Source organism: Bicyclus anynana, chromosome 15 (assembly GCF_947172395.1).
Source record: "Bicyclus anynana chromosome 15, ilBicAnyn1.1, whole genome shotgun sequence".
NCBI classification, from domain to species: domain Eukaryota; kingdom Metazoa; phylum Arthropoda; class Insecta; order Lepidoptera; family Nymphalidae; genus Bicyclus; species Bicyclus anynana.
Genome location: NC_069097.1, coordinates 9,515,060 through 9,531,598, shown reverse-complemented (window position 1 = coordinate 9,531,598; position 16,539 = coordinate 9,515,060).

Sequence of the window (16,539 nt, the reverse complement as noted above, 5' to 3'; positions counted from 1 at the left end):
TGTGTGTGAAGTAAAATTCTCTCGAAGCACGTAAGCTGCTGTGAAGTAAGTGGCGCGTGTAACTCCATTGATGAATCGGACAAGGTCTTGAGATCTGGGGTAGGAATCGATTTTCCGTGAAAGTTAATGATAACGGGATCATTTATTGTGCCGGATTCGGATTGGATTTTGGTTGTAGTCGATTTTCGATTAACACGATCACAGTCGATTTTCGATTAACTCGACCGCTGCGTGGAAAACTTCGTCATTTAACAAAACCTACTAAATAACAAAAACTTGACTTCTATTTTTTTTAATAAGTCAAACTTAAGTAAAGAGATACGTGATAGCCCAGTGGATATCTCCTTTGCCTCCGATTCCGGAGGGTGTGGGTTCCAATCCGGTCCAGGGCATGCACCGAACTTTTCAGTTGTGTGCATTTTAAGAAATTAAATATCACGTATCTCAAACGGTGAAGGAAAATATCGTGAGGAAACCTGCATACCAGAGAATTTTCTTAATTCTTTGCATGTGTTTCTCTCTCTGCCAATCCGCATTGGGCTATCGTGGTGGACTATTGGCCTAACCCTTCTCATTCTGAAAGGAGACTCAAGCTCAGCAGTGAGCCGAATATGGGTTGATATCGACGACGAACTTAAGTTACCTTTTAATTAGAACACGACAAGGTTTGATTTTATTTTAAGTTTGTTAAGTTCACGTAATATGACTGAACATTCCAGTAAAATTTGATAGACACCTTAAAATCAAATAATTTATTTAAATTTCACTAAGAATTTACGGTATGTCTACTTGATTAAACGTTTTGAAAGTTTCCCTAAGCATTACTAATCATTCACAATAATAACTTAAAGTTATAGTTAAAGTTCCACCATCGTTGGATATTTATCACTGCAATTAGTTACAAAGTGCATAGATAGATATTCGTTTAGATTACGGACGCCTACGTGAGATTTCATGGTTCAAAATTACGGCGCTGAAACGAAACAAAAGCTTAGTTAAGTATTATATAAATAGATAGAACATAATTGTAAAATTAGTATACATTGTTTATACTACTTTTTTATAGAGGAAAGATTTGATTGTATGTTTGTTTGTTTGTTTGTTTGCATTGAATAGGCTAATACTGAACCGTTTTAAAAAAATCTTTCACTGTTGGGAAGCTACGAGTACACTATCCCTAGTGCTATAGGCTATATTTTATACCCGTATTCCTACGGGAACGGGAACCACGCGGGTGAAACCGCACGACGTCGAGTTAGGAAATAACATGATTTCATTCCATTATGTGTTTACCTAAAAATAACAATTGTATCTAAAACAATACACATTATCAAACTGCTAATCCGATCGAGGACGAGACGTAAAGCTACGCATACACTTTATTTTTGTTATTATTTACACTTTATATTATGTAATAATAATAATAATAATAATAATAATAAAACACTTTATTACACCAAAAACAAAATAACAAAATTTTACAAAAACAAACCAAGTAAAATACAAACAATGGTGTAACGGCGGCCTTATCTCTAAAGTGATATCTTCCAGTATATGTATTGATGTTTTGATTATTAACAAATGTAGGTACCTATTCCTAATCAATGTTTTTACTTTTTAAATATATCTTAATGTCTGCCTTTTACTATTTAAACGAAATTTTAACTTAGTCTTTACGCTTTAAAATATCATTCATCATCGCTGACTCAAACACTCTATTCATTATGTGGTTAGGACTCTAAAAAGTAAAAAAAAAAGTTGACGACCACAACCTCTTTTCTACGAAACTTATTAGAGCTTCCGCCCAATAACGGATGTCGATTGTACTTCAAAGTAGCTATAGTTGTTACTGCATGTAGTTCAATGAAGAAGTGTTAATGAACTGCTATTAAAATGGATATTAAAAACCTTTGCCATAATAAAATGTATTAATAACTACTCGTAAGTTAGTTAACGTGTTACTTACTCGTAGTTAACGTAAAAATTTTCAAAAATAGATTGCTTGGATGTTTAAACGGAACATTTTGGATTTAACCAACGATTAATATTTCGACTTAGATAATACTATTATAAAGTATATATAATATGACATAAAGGTTTAAAAAATTAAATATTCGAATTACATTGAAAAATTTCAAGATAATAAACAATTGTTTATTATCTTGAAATTTTCAATCTACTTTATAGTAATAATCTAAACTATAAACTAAGTCGTAAGTATATATAAACTAAGTCGAAATGTTCCCTTAACTTTTTACTTGACGCATACTAAACTTTATATATCAAATGAATAGTAATCGCTTTGCCCCCTTTATTGATATGTATTTTTTAGAAAAGTGCTATAATATTTCTAGTAGTTTCTGAGGTGGTTAAAATAGTTACAAACTGCGTCTGTTCCATTTAACATTTTGGTCGCTAACAATAACAAAAAGAGATTTAACAAATAAACTACGAGACCCAGTGTCTCCATTCACGGAGTATTTCATAGTTAAATACCTCGGTCTGGTGTACGTCTACTAATAGAAAGTAGAAGAAAAAATGTTCACCTACGTGTTTATAGAAATGAGAAAGAAAAGTCTTTATAAAGAAGCAAAAAACTATAGCTTTTTATTTCCGACCGGACGCGCCACTTCAAGAGTTCGTCTAATAACCACGACACATATCTCAGATAACTCAACAATGGCATTCTTAGGAAATCGCAGCGAAAAAACGCTTTACAATAAGCAATCTTATGTGTAAAGACATAGGGTTCTATTTTGGAAAATGCGGGATCGGTCTCGCTTTACTTCCAGTGTTACGTTAAAGTCTAACATGGCGTGGCAGATCATCAAGTCCTAGATTTCATACTTAGCGATTTAATTGGCTTGTTATCTGTATCACTTGTGCGGCAATGTTTTGATGTCCATATATCTTAAAGAATCATCGTTATTTTTATTATACAAGTTGCGCCTTACAGTTTCACCTGCGTATTTCAATTCCCAAGGTAATATCTGGATAAAAATATGTGCTATTTAAGACAATAACATCTACCTCTGTGTCTTTCATGCACTCGTTCATATTATAAATAGGAACTCGTTCATATATGTTTGTATGTAACGAATAAACTCGAAAACTATCGACCGATGGACCAATTTAAAAAATTCTTTCACAAATAGAGCTACCTAATTAGGGAGTTACAGACGGGAATGCAAGGAACGGGTGAATCCACGAGTTTCTGCTAGTGAATTATAAATATTGACACTAATCTTACATTACAAGGTAATATAAGAAATTTTAAAGATTTGTCTGGTAGATGGATTCGCTGCCACCACGGTTAGTTATCACCGTATCGAAGTTAACGTTTGTTCTTGAATGTTTCGATGTTTTAATAGTTATTCTCTTGTTCGGGAGTTGATTAAAGAATCATAAATTTTGGTCCATTCGTTCTTGAGTTATAAATGTGTGGTGTCCCGAATCCCAAATTCTTACATTTATGTAAATAATTTAATTTAATTCAAGAAAAGGTAAAATATATAATATATCCGAGTCATGCCGTGATTGTTTGAATCTTACATGGAGGTTGCAGCGTCCACTGATATAATCGTTTGTGGGTGGTAATCAGAGCGTACGCACCAGTATTTAGGCATTAATTCGTAAAGTAACGGCTATTACAAGACCGTTTGACAATGTGACCGTGTTTTAGTGTTGTGGCTAACTTGTTGTGGTATTTATTACGCCAGCCACACACGATAAAGCTTGGGATGTGGCACATAAGAAAATAACCGTGTGCGTATCAGGACGCTCGGCAGAAGTGATAACTTAAACCAGCTGCAGTATGCGCAAGCGAAAGGAAAGCCAGACAGAGTGGCGGCGTAACGCGTTACGGTACAAAGAGGTTAATCTTTCCATAAGAAGTTTTCACTTCAAAAATATCGACACATGGTTTTCGGTTCATTTCATTGCCGGCATCGCTAAGCGCTTTGCAGATTTGATGATAAACTTGATCGTGAGTGGCCGGCGTTAGATACTAATGCTCAGTGAGCGCATTGAATTACAAATGGACAAACTGTCACCATACATAATTATCATTACCAATATGAGTGGAAACCAATAAAAAAACATGCGTACCCCGTTAATCTGTCATCAGATACTACTCTAAATGAGGTACAGATTACATCATTATTAGCCTGTTTTAACGGCTCACTCCTCACTCAAGACAGCTGATATGACCTACTACGGAGGGTGAAGGTTCGAATCTGGTCCGGGGTATGCACCTCCAAAATCTCTCAATTTCACAACTCGACCCAATACTCGAACTTAGAAACTTGTAAAGTCACAAAGGCTGGAATAACGAGACAGTATTTTAAGACCTACATTTTAATAAAAATGCAATACGATTCTTTATTTTTTAACTTTGCACGATGTTATTCGACTTTGTATTAAGTGTACATCAAATTGAATGCGTCGAATACAAAAACAGTATAAGGGCATTCATTATTAAACCATGTTACATGGTCGTATATGGTATCTACAAACTACGTTGCATTCCTACGCGAATTACTTTTAAACTTTTTAACTGTTTTTAAATAAATTGCTCTATCGTATTGCTGTGTCAGGAAATAAAATGAATAGGATTTTTAACTATTTATTGTTTATTGTATTTAAATAATTACATTGTATTACTTGGAAAATCTTGCCATTACATTTCGGGTCATGACTGAAGATTTCAGCTATAGCTTATTTCGCTACTGGTAATGACGCAATAATTTCATAATTAATTAAAAATTAATAATTGCACATACAATCCAGTCAGGGAGTTAAATACACTTTAAAACAAACTATATAAGTCTTTTCTAAACTTATTGTTTTGTATTTGAATGAAAAAAAGTTATTCGAAACATTTGAAACATTTAAAAACGCGTTGAACTCTTTTACTCTACGATTCTTGCAGTATAAACATTACTAGGCGTTGTCTCAGATAAACCCTATATAAATTATAATTCATTTAATTAAGTTAGCTATATAAATTATAATTTCATTTAATTAAGTTGTAATTCATTTAATTATAGTTAGTTCTTAAATTATACCGGGTATTGAACCCATGTTTATGGAGTTAGGTTACTTCGTAAACGAGCCTATAGCGGCAATGAAGATATAAAATTAAAACTAGTTATAGTAAAAACCTTTCGACGGTGATCCTTACAAAGTGTTTCTACTATATATAAAATAAGTAAAAAAATAACTCACTACGTAAATAACTGATGACATTAATGGCGATATAAATTTGCGATCTGGTGTAAAATATACAAAATGTTGAGTTTTTCACTTAACACATATAAATATCAAGCGAAATGCTCATATTTTAGCATTCCGTGTACCAAGCGTGGTCAAACGTGTATGATAATTGAATTGAAATGGTAATATGTAACTAAATGGTAATAAAAAAATGTAACTAATAGTTTTAAAGGTCTTACTGTGGGAGCAGACAGGGCCTTTAATTACATATGCGGTGTTTTTTCTTCTTCTAACTATTTTTAGAGACGCAGAATTTTTTTATAGTTCTGATGTACCAATGCTAGATTAACGTTTTGACTGGTAACGTAATTTATGGTGACACGATGCTTTTTCCAATTTAACTGCCACGACCGATATGTTATAAAGTGTAAAAAAGTAATACAAGATACGATGAACTTCAACAATTTGGGAATATCAAGCGAGTCAAGTTTACAAAATAGTTAGACCTAATCAATACCTAACGATTCATTTGAAATATCAATCAATACAAAACGAGATCTAATCTCGTAAAGTAGACATTTCTTTTACTTTCAGTTTTCAAAATGAGCATTGTTGTGACCTAAAAACCTTTGAAGGGCATTATAGTTCGATCTATATAATGCACTGTCTTTATTCTAACCTGAGGTGTCGATAATAAGCCTGTGATTTGTACAATAAAATATCAAATTGCCGCAAGGAGTATTTGAAAATGAACCGCTTAACATCACATAAAGACTACAGCAACTATTATGTACAATCAGCGGATTGTTGAAGTAAATAGCATCTATTTGAATATTTTATAAGTTATAATTCTCTTATTAACATAACACAATTGAGGTAGCTTAATGCCCATAAATATTGTATGAGCCTGCTCTCCCCAGAACTTGTGATTTCTATTCGGACAGTTAAACAAAACGACGGCGTATTGTATGGTAATTCCAACTCTAAGTATGGCAATGTCTTGTGCTATATGTTTTGGTAGTGTCCCGGAAATAATATGAAAGTTTAAAAAAAAAACATACATACAGTCGAACCTCCTCCTTTTTGGAAGTAGGTTAAAAATACATATAAAGTACGAATAAAAGAAAGTTGTATTGCTGTTTTGCGATCTGATATTATGTCTTGACAGAAAATGTATGAATTCCTTTTTAGGATTTTATTCATAATGGATTTTCTTATATTGATTTCTTTTAAAAAATACGTGTGGCACTCGGGGACTGCCGCGGTAAAGCTATTGCATAACATTTTATCCGACTTCTAAAAAAGAGGAGGTTCTAAGTTCGGCTGTATGTATGTTTTATTATCAACTTATGCAATTATTATTAATTATTTATTTTATTGATACAGTATTTTTATTTCTTCAGAAAAAAATAAAAGAATAAATAAATAAAAAATGTCAATACGTTGAGGAATCGAACTCTTCGAACTCTGGTTTAATAAATTTTGCCCCTTAGTTTCACACCACTTATCCAGTTGAGTCGATATGATAACGCTGAAATGTGTTAACTTGATGCACGGCTTGGGTGTAAGGTTTATTTTCGTTACGAAATTTCTCGATTCAGTCGCCGCGTTATGCAATAGCTTAAAAATAAAAGTGTAGTTTGGTGAAAATAGTAGGTACATTAAGTACGAAGGTTACATTGTAGATAATACTTTTCGAATAAATAACTCCTTAGTGTAATGTAAGTAAGTATGTTTAATGTGGGATTATTCAAACTTCAAGGCATACATAGCATTTGCATTATCCGTTGCTCCATATGGCCATGGGATAAAGAATTTACTTTATTTACCCGCTTTTATCTCGCTTAGAAAATATTGTGAAACCGTTTGGTTGTTTTATATGATTGTTAATCTGATACTACTGAAAAATCAGAATATGTCCTACCTTGGATTTTAAATTATTATTATCCTCATATGTCACATAAATTATAAAGGCGTATGCAGGTTTTTACTCACGATGTCTTCCTTCACCGTTTGCGACGCGTGATATTTAATTTCTTAAAATGCACACACCTGAAAAGTTGGAGGTGCATGACCCGGACCGGATTCGAACCTACACCCTCCGGAATCGGAGGCAAAGGTCATATCTAATCATATACTTATCATTATTAGTCATTATTTCAACGGTCCACAAGGGCAAGAGTGAAAAACCTTATAGTAGATGGAGTATGGAGCTGAGACCACTACCCACAATTCACATGGTTGGCGGGATTAGGGTGATAATGTTTTAACTCTATGACGATCATTATCACATACTAATGATAATATTCGAGACCGACGGTCTAACTTGCTCACTAAAATATCTTAGAAGACAAGTACAATAATTCATAGACCGACCCCGGACCTCGTCATCAGAAGACACATAGACTAGACACGGACAGACAGATAGTCGTACAGTCTACCTACGAGTTGCATTACAGCGTTCCGGTACGATGCCGGAACCTGTTAGGCATTATGGGTTCAATGACCCCGTATCCTAGACCCGTCTATAAAAGTGCATTATCATCTAAACTACAATCGTTATAAGTTGAAATTGCAATCTAGCACTAAAATTATCTTTGTTGTTGTATAACAAATGATCCGGATAGTGTTAGATATACAAGTGAGTAATGTTCAACACTTTCACTATACAATTTCGTACCTTATAAGCTCTTTTATAAGCTTCGTTTAATTCAATATGAGATATTATTCAGTATTGTTAGCACTGAAAGGTTGTAGACAGTGAAAGTGAAGAATGGACCTGTCATACTATGCTTGCGGATAATATGTTGTGAATGACGAGCGTTATGTATTATGCTGATAAATTGTAGGAGTAAACGTAAACATACGTAAGTGCGAAGTGGATCTCAAGTGTTAACGATGTTATGTCATAAAGTGGTACATTTGTAGGATGTTTCCAGTAGTAGGTACCGATAGTTAGTAGGTTGTGTCCAGTGGCGTGCACATCATAGATGCATAAACGCAATGTATACACTGAGGATTCATGACGTACCTGTATTGGAGGTGGAATTTTTCATTTTTTACTATTTGTAGAGCTTACCCTAGTTAAAAACCTTGTACACGCCATTGGCTGTGTCAGACGTCCGGATCAAGACATCATCATCTGCCTATTTAAAATTGACTATAGGACCTGGGCTTCTTCTTTATTGGAGAGGGGATTTGGAGCTTAAGCCTATCACGCTGCGCCAATACTGGTTAACAGGCTTTGAGGTAACTTACAACCTTATCAATATTAACATCTTATGATGTTAAAGATGGAGTGTTACCCCACTTAGAATTTTATGGTAGAAAAAAAGCTATTTATACTAATATTATAAAGCTGAAGAGTTAGTTTGTTTGTTTGAATGCACTAATCTCAGGAACTACTGGTCAGTTTTGAAAAATTCTTTCAGTGTTAAATAGCTCATTTATCGGGGAAGGCTATAGCCTATTTTATCGTATTCCTACGGGAACAGGAACCACGCGATTGAAACCGCGCGGCGTCTATTAGTATTTTATGTTTCGACTCAAGACTCGAATCTAGAACTTTAGAAAAAGAAGCCACGTTGGCCAACTTGAACCAACGAAGCAATTATCATTATCTCTATGAAATATACATTTGAGTCCTTTATTTCTTTCATATACTAAAGGTACAAAATGCGTGCTCTACATTTTCATTGTTCACATTACGTAATTATAATTTATTTATGTATGTGTTAGTGTTTACGAGAGTGGGCCAACCTTTTAAGGTATTTACACTAAGCAAAAAATACTGCAAACCAGTATATTTCAAAAGGAAGTCAGGAATGCGTTCATCTACTTACCACATGTTGCAACTGAGTAGAAAGAGGACAGTTACATCCTAACTACGAGTAATTATTGTAAATGCGAATGTGCGTCGCGATGTTTATTTCTTTTGATCGTTACGCATAAGCCTCGATTTTCGTTACGTATAAGACCGTGTTGTTTGGAAGTCCTTCCAATGTATGTCCAGCAGTGGACGTCCATCTGTTGATAATAATGATTATAATAAAGAGATGGATTAGTGTCTCAGACTAGTTACATAAGGACCTGCCTCGCTAGACGTTACCTTTCTGTCAAAGTATATGATCTACGATCTAATGCGATTATACAAACTGTCTCTATAGAATCGATGTTCCATAGTTGGAATCGTGTTTGAAGAGGTCCATGAAAATAACTTTGTGTAGTTGAATGGTATAATAAACGGTCAACGATTTCTAGTTTATTAAAAGATATACTTATACGAGTATATATTATCTATAATCTAAGCACGTTTTTCTTAAAAAGTGGGAGACAATTTTGTTCGTGAATTTGGGTTACTAGTCCTCATGTAATTAGTCTGAGATTAGTGTGGAGGACGCTTTACTTGCGAATGTATCCAGGTGAACAAGAGTTCAACTAACTTGTTTACTTTATACGTATCTAATGGTGCGCTAAAATGTTAATGAGCACGGTTGATTCCATGGAAACAGATGTAACTAACGGTAATTAAAAGGAGCTTTTATCTCAACATAATTTTATGTAATGTTTTGACGCTTGCCACTCAAGCGCACAAATAGGTATAATACGCTAAGAGCTGGCGATATTTATGTGAAGGGACAAGATCATTAACGGTTCAGCTCATTTTGCAGCGATGTGGGCGATGTGGGCAAGGAAAATAATTAAAACTGTGACGAAGGAATGATGAAATATTATTGCGGTAGCAATTAACTAGATGCTAGAAGCTATTGCGTCCCTCTATTCCAACGTTAGATTTGCTCCTCTCCTCTGGTAAAGATTCTGCGCTCGCCGAGTCCGAGATCGAGTATTGTAAAAAAACAACAAAAAAAACCTTTTTTTTATAATTTTTGCCAAATTGTTTATTTCCTGGTACAGCATTTTATAAATATAAAGTCATAAATACTATTATAAAGGAGTGATAGTATAATTTTGTTTGTATTTAGTCTGTTTAAGTGCTAACTTCTAAAGCTATTAATAGCTAACACATTCTCTCTTAATCGTATTGATATCTGTTACAGACAGGAAAAAATATAAGAAAAACGAGATTCCTTTTAATACGATCCACACACCATTCAAACATTCTAACATTATTTCTGTTAATTTAAAGGGAGATGTAAATTTTTTTGTTTAATAAAAAGTTTTTTGAGTATATCTCTTAGACTATAAGTTTCGCAAATTGATGAAACGTGGTCGGGCGGCGTCTGCCCTCGTCATGTCAATGTCAAGCAGCAAAAAACTAATGGATTCTCTCTTCGGGTCGTAAGTACCTTTTTTCCTACTTTGAATGCTAAGTAAAGTGTTCATTCAAGCTTACGCGTTAATTTTAATGAAAAAATGCCCAATTATAATCTCAAATTAACTGAATTATTAACTAAATAATAAAAAATAGCCTTTTTGATTAGCTAAAATCGAATGTTTATTTCCATTTTTTTAAAAAATAAAAAAGTGTTTACATACTTGGTGACAATTCTCTAAAAACCCTTTTCAAAAATTTACATTTCTATAAAAAGATCTTCATTTCTTACAAAGTTACCTTTTCAGATATATCCCTAAAAGCTTTGATAAGACGTTGTTATCTCGAGTAATAAAAATGTAAAAAAGTCTTTATTCCCAAGTACTTACGATTACCTACTTATCGTACAACGACGTTGGCAGATATTAAACATTTTATTATACTCACAACTGAGGATGCCAATTTTGTCTTACCATGTTTATTTATTTATATAGTATATAACACTGTACCTATATCTGGGATCGCAAGGGACCTCGCATTATTTTATCACTCAAATAAGCTTCTTATTTACCCAGTTTCTATAATAACCGCATTTAAACAATATTTATAGGGGGCGTCACTATGAAAGTCATATGTTTTAAGCCATCCCTAATTGTATTTTATAGCGAGACATAGATAACCCATCGGCGCCAAACAAATGCATTTGGGTTTTTTTTTTCTTTTTTAAACTATTTAATTAATGTATTTTCTAATTCATGTAATATCTTGATAAGATCGTCCCTTTTATTAGTTAATTTATGATAAATATACCTATTTAGAAATGATAAATAATAACCGTTTGTCCATATACAAAACACGACATCAAATAGGTTTATTGTTAGCAGATGATTGTTTACCTATGTTATTAATGCTCCATTAGTTATAATTATTTGTATAGATTGCTATCTTAGTAGGTACATTAATTTATAACAGTTGTATTGGATCATTGCTTATTAATAGAGTCAACACACGCAATTGACAAAAATCGGGACGAAACTAAACGTCGTCGTTATTGTGCTTGAGTCTCTTAATTAATTTAGTATTTAATTTACTTTGATTGAAATTACTAAGAACAACAGTCTGTTCACATTAAACTATATATATATAAATATATAAATATACCTAAACAATACACATCACTATCTAGCCCCAAAGTAAGCATACAGAGTAGCTTGTGTTATGGGTGCTAAGATAGTTGATATTATAATATTAATATACAATTATATACTACATATAAATACTTATATAATGTATAAATACACACAGACACTGGAAAACACTCATGCTCATCACACAAATATTTTTCAGTTGTGGGAATCGAACCCACGGCCGTGGATGCAGAAAGCAGGGTCACTACCCACTGCGCCACGCGGCCGTCAATTAAACTAACGAAACATTCTTGTTAAGCATCTCTTCAAGCAGAACTAATATTGTAGTTAGCATTTTTTATACGTCTCATTACCCTAGCAAGTAAATTTCTTCTTACTTTATTAAGAAAATCACTAAAACATTTGTATTGTGTATAAATGTTCTTTTTTATATACCTACAGTGGCGAAGGATGGAATTTTGGCGAAGGTAAGCCGTTTCAAAGAAAAGGAAACTCATACCGCTTGTACTCCGGTTTCTCATACATCCATACATATTCATTACAATAACGAATATGTAATTATGGATTTTTAAAAGGTAACCCGACGGGAATCGGCCTGTTTGTACTCTTCGCCGCTGATAACTACCATTCTTTGTTTTATTTTTTTATACCACTTATTAATAGATGAAAGAATAAGCATACAGCCCATCTGATCTCTGATCTTTGTATGTTGCCTCGGTACATACCTACTAATTATTATTTTTTAAAGAATATTTAACCTAAGCTAACCAATATGTGGGTACGACAATAGTCCAGCGGGCAGGGAGCGAACCAACACCTCTCGGTGATGAATCCGCCCCCTTTACCACTGAGATACTGAGGTTTAAAAAAAACAATTGCCTATCTCCATTAATTTATAGACAACAAATTAAACGAACTAAGAAAAAAATTTTAATGTTTTGTTTTCATTGAATAAATGCAATTTAATATTAACTTTATTACATACGCTGTAAACTAAAATTAATAAAGAAAAAAATAAAAAAAAACATACACTCGAATTGAGAACCTCCTCCTTTTTTTGAAGTCGGTTAAAAAGTAGTATTAAAGTAAATAACTAAGTAACCTCGAAAACTGAAAACAAATCTATGACGGTTTCAAACGCACCTTAGTCTGGGAAGAGTGCATTGTATGTGCACTTATTTTTGCGGGACTGTCGATAAAAGTTTGGCGGATTGGCTACTCTAGTTCCGAGGTATGAAGATATCAGAAGAGCGATCTGTTTTTGATTAGATTCTATTCACGGTTAATTGGCCAAAGTTGCAGCCTTGGGCCGGGCCCGCTACAATAGCCAGCGGGAAAAGGTACGAATATTCATTACTGAGAAAATAAAAAGTGTTAAAGAATTAAAATTGATTTGCGCCTCAGGCCAAGAGATTAATCAGCACTCGGTGCTTTGATATTGAAAATAGTGGCAAACTAAATAAACATTGTTTCTTTAACTGAAATAATACTTTAGCACGGGTTGATATTCCTACCATCAAGACACTTTTTAATTTTTTTTTAATATCTCTGCAAATTTAATCCTAGCTCCCTGAAAGCTAAAATGACGTTAACTTGACTTACATGAAATATGAATTGAACCTACTGTTGGGTAGTAGGGGGGGGGGGGGAATCATAATATGATATTAGTATTTTAGAATTTAAAGTATCGTGAGTGTTATTCATATTAATTGATTATGAAACACGGCTAAAACTCACGTGATATTAGGTCGGAGTATGCCCGACTAGTTTCGAACCCATACGGGGCCCTTAGTCATGAGCTGTGTTTGGATCGTGCCGCGATGCAAGAACCAGCTCATGACTAAGGGCCCCGTATGGGTTCGAAACTAGTCGGGCATACTCCGACCTAATATCACGTGAGTTTTAGCCGTGTTTCATAATGATATTAGTATACTGAACATATATTGTTTATCTCAGTGACGTTTACTAACAGCTCCACTACCACTCTTCAACGCGCGTTCGGGGCTGTGCTGTAAATGCACAATGTAAATATTTTTATTTGCAGTTTATACAGACAATTGAAGTCAAAACATAATTCAAACGGCAAAAAATGCCAGAATTACAATCTAATTTGCTGGTAATTTTTGTAACGGAAATACATCACAGTGTAATTGTAATTTATTGTTAACCATAGAAATGTTTATTTGACTATGAAAGCGTGCACGTAATAGGTAGATGATGGCGTTTTAACTATCTGACCGAACTGATAATCTCTTGAGTAACCTATCTCACGATATTTTGGAAAAATAATTAAATTGTGATTAACAAGATAAAAACAAAACTGATGACTTATCTTCTAGCATCAGTAGAGTATTTATCATCATCATCATCATCATATCAGCCGATGGACGTCCACTGCAGGACTTTTGTAGGGACTTCTAAACATCACGATACTGAGCCACCTGCATCCAGCGAATCCCTGCGACTCGCTTGATGTCGTCAGTCCACCTGGTGGGGGGTCGGCCAACACTGCGCTTACTAGTGCGGGGTCGCCATTCCAGCACTTTGGGACCCCAACGTCCATCGGCTCTTCGCACTATGTGCCCCGAATTTATTTTTTTATAATTTTGTAAATACTTTACCTAGCATATAGCGACAGAGTATTTGTTACAAATGAATGAGCCCAAACTGGATTGGGTGTATCTTGTTTATGAGTTCCTGAGTTTCATCAGTAGATAACATCCACGGCGTAATAATATTATTGCATTGTAACGAAATATACAATTTATCAGAACACGAGAGCCCATTCGAGCATCAGCACAGAAAACATAACAGTACAAGGAGTCAGGAAGTGATTTTAATGTAGATTCCAAGATTTGACCCACGCGTACGAGTACTAACAGAACAAGTTAAATAGAATCCTGTCCTCCTGTCCTATTGATTGCCTGTCATAGTATGTAAATGATAAGACCGCCTACACAACAGTAACTATACTCTATCCTAATGAATAAATATTTCCTAATGTATATTGTTGTTATTTTGGCGTCTCATAAGATGGCTTACAGTCACTCAGAGCGCGATTGAGTTTGCTCAGAGTATTTCTGTGTGATCGATTAAAACATTTGGATATCATAAGAACCAATAACAAGCTTAGCAAGTCGCGAAGCAGAAGTGGTAGTAGCAATGGGCGGAGCACATTTCTAAGAGCTGATGGATGTTTAAGCCTTAAAGTGCTGCAATGGCGTAACAACGAAAAGCACAGTGTTGGTCGACTCCCGAGGTGGACCGACGACATCAAACGAATACCAAGGAGCCGTTGGATGTATGTGGGTTAAGACCGTGGTATTTGGAATTTCTTGCAAGAGGAATTATTATTTTAGTCTCTTATTCCTGCAATCTGTCGTGACACATTCAGCTGGTTTTTAAATAAAAATGCAAGAGGAAGATGACCAAAAGAACATCGGTTGATAATGATAATGATAATTATGATCTTTTACATGTTGTACAAATAATTAATGAATGAATAAATAAATAAAAGCGTGTAAAAATCGCTTTGAATTTTATGAATTCTATTGTACTGTATTCTAATTGTAACTTTTTAGTACATTCAACTTAATACTATTAATACTTTTTACCACGGTCTTTGATTAGTTTTTTGTTATGTTTCGACATTGGAGCGGGCGCTTATTTAAATTAATTTTAGTTCGGCTTCATGTTTACTGATTAATTTTGTAAATTAATTTCAGCATCGTAGTTAGGCGTGTCAAATGTAACTTTTGTTTTAATAAAAACCTCGTTTAAATTTTAATCCCTGTTTCAATTTATCTGAAATCTATCTGTGAAATAAATGATCTATTTATGTATGTTTCTCAAATTCCATAAAATATCAGTTTTATAATTTTACGAAGTTGGTTAATTGATTTGGCAACCAATCTCAGACATCCAGCTTTTTTGAATCCAAATTGTTTTATGGTCGCTCTTTACCTCCTTGGCGATGCTACGACTACCAGAATGCCAGATTATTACTCGGCAAATTGCACATTAATAAACTGTATTAAGAAATAAAATGTATTATGAAATTAAACAGTTTATTAATTTAATTAAGTAATAAAATTAAGCACCGGATATAAATAAAATAAAAAACTTCAGTCAGATAACCAAATGAATAGCAAAAAGATGCATATCATGCATGTAACTCAAGAAATTTACTTTCTTAGACTCACAATGGAAGGAAGATTAGATTTTGAGTGAAATCGTCACAATTGCCCGTCATTTTCGTCACTACAGAACCCGGTGCGTCTGGGCAACAGAGCGTGCGATTTCATCGCGAATTCTTTTCTTCTGCGTGAAGTCATGTGTGAGAGGCAAACTGGGCCGGTAGTTTGCGACAGAATGAACATGCGTTATACGAGATCATTGTTTCTTTTAATAGGAATATCACCATTTTATTGTCTTGTCAACTGTGGTGATATGAATACGCTTTGATTTGATTAACTCGTTTGTTGCCCGTGTACTACTGGGCCTAAACCCAAGTGGCACGTCAATTATCTTTCTACAAACGCTAACGCTTGGGAAACTAAAAAAATGTGTGGAAATGACAGATCAGATCGATAACTGGATCACGTCACCTGTCGATAGCAAATGTCATTCCCATACATTTTTTTAATTTTCGAAATGTTTGCGATTGTAGAAATAGAATCGATGTTCCACATGGCTACAGGCCCTGCTCTCGCAGTATTGCGTTCTGCGTCTTCACAATAATCACATTTTATAATATCATCCATATACTTACACGTACTCATTATCTATTCTCTAACTCAAGACTCAGAAGTGTTCTTTCCCTAAATCCACTCTGATACTTCGTTTTCATCTACACCAAAGGTTATGTTTAAGGTTACATTTGCTATATTTATTTGTCATGTCTAT